We start from the raw sequence: 9,836 nt of genomic DNA on the forward strand, positions 1-9,836 counted from the left end.
TCCCAAATTGAGTCATAGAGGAACATTGGTCACTTCCCAACAAAGACCCAGCCACATTAACAAATGCATGTGCACTAGAAGGACTGCAGGAGTAAACCACCCTCTTACATAACCTTTGCCCTGCACATAAGTTGGATATGACACAAGTAAATTCTGTGTTACCCATTTTGGGCCAACATTTCCTAAATACATCATATCAGGGGTCTTATAGTTGTCATAGAGGGACGGGATAGCATCTTGCCAGCCAAAATGAGGTGTTGCATAAAATTTGCACTTATGTTCTGCTTTGAAATTAGTAGGATAAGAGGGGAGAGAAGACCTAATATAAAAACTCTCCCCAGGCAAGTGCCTAAGCGTGACCTTGACTTGGACAACAGCTTTTGCTAACTTCTTTTGAAGAAAGCAGTACTTTCTGCTCCATGTGAAATCTCCTTAAAAATGTTCACATAAATAGCACATGCTAACTCCTTTTTTTATGAAAATGAGGTACAGTGGGATACATGTTGATAAGACATAACATATAAGACACAAGAGATGGCAAACAAGGGGAGACAGAGCTCTAGTAAGATTATCATCAGTGACACATCTTCACCACTGCGCCAATCCACCACCAACTTTACTTAATGAGTAAGTAGGTCTCACCCCTAGTAAGATCTCTCAGTCCCTGGCAGCTTTCTGCTTTTTGCCTTTGGTTGTGACAGTTTACATCCTGGTTGTAAAAGACAAGAATGTACACATTGTAGGCAATCACAATGGCACACATAATTGTGAATTTTTAAACTGTCAATTGAAATTGTAGTCTGTGTGTACATATACTATTTTAAGTAATAATGGTCAATTATTATTTGAAAGGAAGTACTCAAAAAGTCATGTGAAAGTAGAGCATTAGACAACAGTCTGCTGGCCATTCATATTCTTCCCTTTTCCTTTGTTGAAAAGAAAGTGATACTGCCACTAATGTCATTACGGCTCCCTTGACAAACACCAACCCATAGTTTTTTCCCCAGAAAAAACCCTCAGTTCTTTATCAATGTATTACCTATGAAGTAGCTAATGTAGTGAGTGAACAGGCGAATGAATCATTTCAGCCACAACCTCCTTTTACCTCAGACATAAGAGGTTACTTCATTAACTCCTGGTTAACGAGGCGTTTTGGGGACCTCCTTAGGAGGCAAGGAGAAATGTACTATACACACACTTAGGGATTAATAAATCATCGAGTTGGTGTTGTTTTTACATCACCAGTGCTGTAGCTGAGTTGATGTGAGTTGAGTGTAGTTAGAGGCGAGTGTAAATACCATTAGTACAAGGCTACATGGGGTTGTGGGGGCAAGTAAAAGTAAAAAAAAAATCCTGATTATACAAAACAGAATTTTCTGGGTTGCATCTCCGTTAGCTTTTTATCACGTGTTTTTCAGCCCAGGCTGCCCACACAAGCGGCTCGCAACGTTCTATTTGCACGAAGATAGGATATAAATAAAGGTATTGTGCGGAAGCTTTCTATTACCTAAAGCATACTGCTAAAGCATTCTGCACTGACCTTGAGTCTGGTGAGCAGAGCAGCGAGGCAGGTGAACTAAAGGTGGAACAATGGAAGAGCTGCTGAAAATGCGCCCGTCCCATGTATTATTTATGTATGTTTATTATGTAAAAACATTTTGTTGTGCTTTTACTGGGGTATAGTTGCCCTCTTTGAAACTGGGTGAACTGTTATGCTGCAATGTAATGCCATCTGGCTTACAGGATAGTTGGCAAGGTTTTAAAACTAAGTTTAGGGTGCTTTGGGTATAGCTTTCATATATATATATATATATATATATATATATATATATATATATATATGTTGAAAAATCATTAAGTGGTTAAGTTTTGACTATTGTTTTGTTTGGTAAAATGAATAAAAGACCACGGCCTGTTTTATCCAAGTCAATGTAAGGTGCTTTATTTTTTTAAGGAGTTGGAGCAGTAGCAATAGTGAATATGTGAGCTGGACATCTTGTCTTAAGCTTTCAGGTTTGCCGCTGCCTTGACTCCCGAAACATTTTAGTGAATAGACACATCTGAGCTTGGTTAGGAATGTAGTCAGTATAAGGGAGAATTTGTTACCAGGCAGTAGATTTAGCTTATATGAATCATACCTTTTGCAGTCATTTTAGTATCACTGTAAGAATCTGTGAAATCTCTCACCCACTATAAACATTCTTACGTGTTCTATTTACCAAAACTAACCAGCTGCAAAACTAGGCCATAACCAGTGCAAATATATCTTCTTGTTCTTCAAAGAAATGAAATCATATTGAAACCAGATACACATTCTAAAACGAATCTGGAGAGAGTCATTTGTCCTAGTTTTTCAGCTGGGTATCTTAACCCTTTGTGCCTATCACACTAAGAAACACTCCAAGTTCATTGCACTCTATTGTGATGCTCACAAGAAAATTACATATTCCATGCCGCAGGTTAAGATAGTTTAATTTTGTATGTTTTTCAATTATCACTTTATGTATCTGGCAATTCTGTTTATAGTCAATATATTTAAGTAGTCTGATTTTTTTCACAAAAGATTAGTCTTGGATTACAAGGCACACAGCACTTTAGTCAAGTTCAAACATGGGCCTAAGCATGCACAGTGCTTTTCACAGACCATATGCTAACTGTATACCTATCTAAACAGGCTTAAAAATAAGTACACCCCCAGAGGCCACACTCACAGTTATAATTATCTGCATTTATAATCCTCATTAGACTTACATTCACTGTATTTAAACTGCTTCAACCTGCTGTTAGGAAACCATCCCTTACAACTGATGTGGAATGATAGAAGCCAATAATTAATTTATTCTACATCATGAAAGAACAATGTTTTATTTCCCAAGTCATGTTTTTTGTTATTATAAATATTTTACATCCATGATTTTATATAATGTTTGGATGCTTTGATGTGGAATCATGTGGATGCAAATAAAAAAAATATGTTTTTTTATTTAGCATTGGTACTATATATCTTCCAGTTGGTTGGCTTTATTAGAACTTTAGTTTTTTGTTTGTTCTTTATGGTTGTTTATTATATTATTAAAGGGACTTTATTATTAATTATTATGATTTGTTAAATGATACTCTCTAGTTTAAAGACATGCAGTCTCATGATCTTAATCTGCACTATGAAATACTATTTTGTAAAATATCTGATGCCTAAACAACTGTCAGTAAAATCCAAGAGAAAATAGAAAAATACTGAGCTTTGTCATACCAACAAATAATTGGTGAGTCATTGCTTATGCTGCACTTAAGCAGCATAAGAAGATTAAGCAAACCTTACTCAACATTCGTTCCTTGCACTGAATAACTCATGTAGCTCTCTATGTGGATTGTAGGAAAAACAGATTTAATAGGTCTTATCACCAGGGTTGCCTTTAGCAGGGGCATGATGGTTCCCGTCCCAGGACCCACATTTATTGGGGCACCACAGTGCCACTGCTTACACCCTATCTTTCTTGTCCTTTCTGTATGTCTCATTAAAGACTCTTTATTGAGCTGTAAGCTGTGTTATATTATTGTAGTGGTCATATGCAAGAGACACAAACAACTGATTTCTCAACATAGACAGCGGTGGCAAATACAATGACCACCAGATGGCAGCCTGCACTGAAATTTATTTTGTATATTTGGGAATGGATTTGTAAGGAGCATACACTTACTAAGACTTAGTGGAATGGTAGGCAGCCAAATGTTTGTAAAAGAAGAAAGCTCTAGCCAGAATGCATGTTAGCTGTTTAGGCAGTGCAGCCAAATCTCAAACACTTTTCTTAGAACAATTATTGGAGGGAAAAAGTGACTAGATTTTGGAGGGATTTTAGTTAATATTCTACTGCTCTGCAAAATATGTTGGCATGTCATAAAAACAAATTTCAGTGTAGAGTCCATTCCAGACAAAAATACCTACCAAGTATTCATTTCAACAGATTATTATCAATGTAAAGTAGACATGGCATGTGTTTGGGCATATGAACCTACCATACAAACTACAACTACCTAGCCCACTGATTCGATGGAAGTGCCTACAGCAGGTTCTGTCCGTGGTTAAAGAGCAGCTGTACCGACTTCACATGTCATTTATGACAAAAGCATGGACACCCCACTCTAATGTACACAGCCTATCTAGAATACCGGAGTTTCACTTAAACAACAGGGTTGAGCTGCACATGGGCTTGTGGAGGAAGGATTGATAGTAGAGTACCATGGTAAAAGGGTAGTGAAACTGGGAAGGGGGGCTCACCAGAGAAACAGTATGCAATAAACCCTAGAGCTAGATTTGCGTGGGAAATGAGAAAACGAATGCAAATAAAGATGTCATAGTGAACTTTGCAATACAGTCTTAATAATTTAATTGTGTTACTCTTGTGTACTCTTTGACCATTAGTATATGTTTGTTGTATGGCTGAGTGTATTTATTGTTTATGTGCCTTATTTGTGGTTACTATTCTACAACGCTGCAAAACATAATGGTGCTTATTGCGTAAGTAAAAATAACAAAGTTAGAGATAGAACCACTCACTAAATGCTTATAATCATTAGTCCTAGTATACCATGACATTGTGATTACTTATTGAAATTACATTTGCCTTCTGTTAATTCAGGATTTTGGCCTAACAGCAACTTATGGTTTCTCCCAAAAAAATCACTTTTTTTGAAAATCCGTTTGTACCCAAAGCCATTTTGGATCTTCCAGAACATTAAACATAAAAATTAAACAAGCCGGAAATTCTAAGTCTAAATACTGGCAGGACTGAAATCATGTCTTAAATAGGACACTTCAAGAAAGGAACTGATATCAGCAATTTATTATTTCTGCATGAAGATGTAGGCATCAAACATAACTTGGATATTCTCACTGGATTCTCTTGAAAAGAATGTGAAATAATCAGTTTTCATAATAGCCTTTAAAGGTGCTCCTCTTAACTCCCAAACTCACCAAAGGTGGAATAAAATGTACAGTAAGTGGTGAAGATATATATTTTGTTGATAAGTGTTTATCAAAAACGTTAATGGGTTCAACCTCACTTATTATATAGATAACTTCTAAGCTTGGCTGTACCTTTGTTTTTAAACAAATCAAAACTTGCTCATAAGTTTAGTATATTAATGTATACACACACCAAATTTATTAGAATAAATATAAGTTCAAGCACTACCTATAAGGAAAAACTATAAATAAAACCAGAGTCATCACTATGTCTTAAATAAAGAAGCAAAGGCTCAGCACTCAAATGATAAGGTGAGTTTATTTCACACAGGCAACGTTTCGACGCACAGGTCTTTCTCAAGCCTAAGGATTTATTGAGGGACTTGGTGGTACCCTGGCTCGTGCACCATTTTACTGCTGAGTGCTGCATTCCAACCTTTCTTTTTGTGATCACTATGTCTTAGTGAAATATAGTTAGAAAGGTAAATGTTATGGATAAGCCATTATGGCATGAAATAGTTCAAACACTACCCAATATAAATTCTATACCGTCTTCGGAGAAAGGTTCTAAATACAAATGCTCGGACTACTTTAAGGATTATGAGAGTGGTGTTCTATAAAATGGCCTTTAAACAACGTAGCTGCTGAGCATTTGTGTGAGCCCCTCATTAAAGTTATTTTCAAACACGCATTTTGAAACTAGCAATAACAACTCAGAATAAAATCCCAAATTTCTTGGTATTTTGTTAATATTTCGGATGATCACACAAGCATGGGCGCCGCTGATAATAGTATGAAGTAAATCCCACCCTAAATTCTTAGTAATACTATTAATCTCTGGTTGAAAGATAGACATTCCACAAAGCCACAGCAGGTGGCTACACATCTCCACAACTAGAAACAGGTTATTATGATGTTTACAGAGTGGGAGGTGGACATTATCACTTGATTAATGTAATGACTGGAGCAACAGTGGAGAAGGCGACAATACTCAGTTAGGGTTATACTTAATTAATCAAACTTTTATGTTTTAATAACAATTTAGTTTAATTTGATTTATTAATAATAATTTATTAAAACTAGTTTTTGTCCCTTAAAGGAATCTATCGGTTAGAATATATGGTAGTTTATAGGAATCTGGTAATATTAAATTAAGATGTCCAGTTGTTTTCTTAATTTGAGAACAGTCATAATCAGGGGCCTGTGATTTCAGTGCTGAGTAGTGGTTTTTAATTGAAGGGTGAATTAAATATAAAACTGCATTTGTTGTATTGTGTTTTGTTGTGCAATCCTAGGACGTAAGGAGTTCATTGTGCCATAATAGCATATTTTCTAACCAGAATGCAACAATGAAGTGCTGAAACTTCAGTATCTGTCTGTATTACATAGAGTAGTGTGAAATAACCTCCTGGTTCAACCCACATTGTGCATGCACAATGGCAGTTTTGCCAAGAAAACAGGCAGTTTGCATACATAGCAAAATGACTACAAGCATGTAGGCAAAATGTTTGGGATAGACTTCCAATAAAATGTGAGTATCCCTATAGTGGTAGACCCAACCATAGTGGGACAGTGAAAAACTACATACCTTTAAATTGTCCTATTTTCCCACAGGCATTTAGGATTTTCTTGCACTATCCAGCTGTTCTGTCATACTGCCCCACTGTCTTGCTTTTGCAGGCAGTGCGGATCATCATACAGCTCAGGAGATAACCAAATCTCCCCTTAACGGCCTATGGCATAACAGCTCCCATGTGGCCAAACTGGAACACTATTGTTGGGGGTATGCAGCCAGGTTTACAGTACTTTTTTATTTGTGTACTTTTTTCCTCATTCAAACCTGTAAAAATGCAGAAATATAAAACATCTCTTCCTTTCCAAAAACAAAACCAGAGGCACAGTGAGAGCTCTGCCAGACAGGTGCACACAGGGAGTGAATGGGTGCGGGCAGATGGAGGGGACAGAAAATGAAATGTTGGGACAGACTAGAATGCTGTTAACAGTAGGTCTCCTTCAGCACCCATCCACCTGGGCTGCTGGGGATGATGAGTTTATGGACTTCATTGTATATGAAAATGTGCAAGAACTACCATGTAGGATTGGGTGAGTACATGTGGAGGGCAACAGGACAGTTGGATAGGAAGGTGGTCAGGGCAGTTTCTTCAAACAGTTAAAAGATCAGGATCTAGTTCTTCATGCCATGTTGAAAGACTGAATCTTTACCTGACTACAGACACATCTTACTGAAAAGTAAACATTTCCATATTATGCCCTTTTATCAACCCAAAATATCAACTACTGTGACATCAAGTGACTCCCTGCTAATTCTGCCCACATTTGAACCAACCACAGGCATATGGATGTCCTGATCAAACCAAAATTGTGTAATCTCTCTATACCATTTGTCAACCAACTTGCAGCACCCAAACACAAGTAACTTTTTGTGCCTAATCATTTCTTTCTTGTCAGAAATCTGCAATTTATAGTGTTTATAAAAAACATGAATTAAAGCTGGGAAATTTTAGTTTCAGTTCAGTAACAGTTATTTAGGTTGACAAAAATACATATCCATCATGTACAACCCTGCTGTTGATCTAGGGAATTTTTAATTTATTTCTCATTATTATCTCATAATTTGTCCTTATTAACATTTATATCCCTGCCAATATGCTTTTTCGAAAAATGTACGGTATTAAATAACATTGTGCATAGCAAATTTGGCATCTTTATTTATTCTACTGTAATAACCTATTTTAAACCCACTGCTTACAACATTCAGATTGTATTAATATGTTTATTATAGTATATCTATGTCTTGTTACTATCAAATGAAAAACATTACAAGAACAGTTTAGACTCCAGATTGTATTTGGATGCATGTTTGGATATATTCTGTGTGGACTCCAGTGCATTCTATTGCAAGCAAATTGGCTGCCTGCCTGCCTCTTCTGAAACTAGGAATACACCTTTTTACACGTGTTCAGATAACATACATGTGATTGGCTGCTGCTACTACCATCGACTAGAATTTGAGATTCACTGAGCATGTGCAAGATGCATACTGAGTTATGCTCCCTGCTTTCAGTAAAGTCTCATTTTCTAGCTCCAATAACTAAAGAATACCTGCATAGATTTTCATGCAGTAAAATGCATTAAAGTTAATGCAAAATAGACTGAAATATCCATTCAACTTAGAAATAGGACTGGAGCAGTCCTTTAACTAAAATAAAAAGTGCTCATAAATGTGTCTCTGGCATTGAAGCTTACTTGCTAGCTTTAAGGAATCCTCCTACTACTAAGTAATGGCACCTGCCTCTTATTTAGTGGTGTTGTGATATCACATTATGCTCTGCCATGTAATGTCCTTATCACTTTTCAAGTAATAGTGAAGTTGCCATTGTTCCTGTAGTCCCAGGAATTTGTCACTCAAGGCATTTCCTTTCAGGGCTGTTCTGGGGGTGATATTTGGGTACTTTGTACAGTCTCTGTAGGCACACTTCTGTTCTTTATGAGCAAACTTGGAAACTCTCTGGGACTGACCCAATATCTTCAGGAGAATCACTTTTTCCGCGGTGAGCAACATTTGGCCATACCCGTTGCTCGCTCACTCCCCACCCACTAAAGGATATCTTGTCTCCCATGTAGAGGCAGGGGCATAACTAGAAGCCTCAGGGCCCCAGTGCGAGAATCTGTTAAGTGCCCCCCCACCCCCAACTCAATCTACCCCCTTCTCACACCATTTACCCCCTTCTCAGGCTATCTCCCCTTTCCCTATCTGCCCTTTCCCTATCTACCCTCTCCCCTCTTACTATCTACCCTCTCCCTACCCCCCCTCTCACTATCTACCCTCTCCCTACCCCCCTTTGTAGGTCACTTACCGGGCAGTCCTGTGGTGGGGGCGCGAGGCCTCTGTCTCGCTGCTCTGCAGCGGTGCGCACGGCTTCACTGCTGAGCGCCGGCATAAGACTTCATATGTCGGCACTCAGCATGAAGCGCCGGCACCCGAGACAGACGCCTCACGCTCCCACCACTGCAGTCGGGGCAGCGTTGAGGCAGGCGGCGGCACAGAGCAGAGGAGACGGAAGGGTGCTGAGCGGTTGCTGAAAACGACCGCTCGGCAACCCTTGGGCCGCCTGGCTGGCAGAATCCCAGGGCCCGGTCGCAGTTGTGACCTCTGCGACCCCGGTAATTCCGCCACTATGTAGAGGTAACCTCACCTGTAGCCCACCGGCAGACACATAAGTGCATCTTCACTACAGAAAATGAAAATGCCCTCTAGAGGTCGAATACATAACAGCCACAACCGAAGCTGATGAAGAAAGAGCAGACTCAGCTAGTGAATGGGTACGCTGGTACAGTAAAAGGCGATCAGGAAGCAAGCAAGAGTAGGGAACCAACAATGTTCAGGCAAAAGAATAGTCAAGGTCACAAAGCACAGTTTAGGGCTAGTGGTACATAGTCAGAAAGCAAGCAAGAGTGAAAACCAGGAATCAAAATAACACTTAGCACACTAATAAAGCACAAAGGCCTCTATATAAGTCTTTATATATCCCTCCATGCTCAAAACACTCCCATAAATCTAAACAAGTTGCAGGGTGAAAATTATTAAATGTCTTTTTAACTGGCCTAATAAATATGCATGAAATAGACCGTGCTCGTAGAGGCTGGAGGAAGTTGTTGAAGGATGGGTCACCTGTGAACAAGAAGAACAGGGGACTGGGCGTGATGCCACTAGGAACCCACTAAAGGTAAAATTTGCTTTCAAGACTGTTCCGACAAAATTAGGATTAATGGTATGTTGGAGGAGATGATATTTGGCTACTTTGTACAGGTTTCTGTAGACACACCGCTATTCTCCATGAGCAAATCTAGA

The sequence above is a fragment of the Sceloporus occidentalis genome, unplaced genomic scaffold (assembly GCF_023333645.1).
Source record: "Sceloporus occidentalis isolate IW3139 unplaced genomic scaffold, rSceOcc1.0.p SCAF_88, whole genome shotgun sequence".
NCBI classification, from domain to species: domain Eukaryota; kingdom Metazoa; phylum Chordata; class Lepidosauria; order Squamata; family Phrynosomatidae; genus Sceloporus; species Sceloporus occidentalis.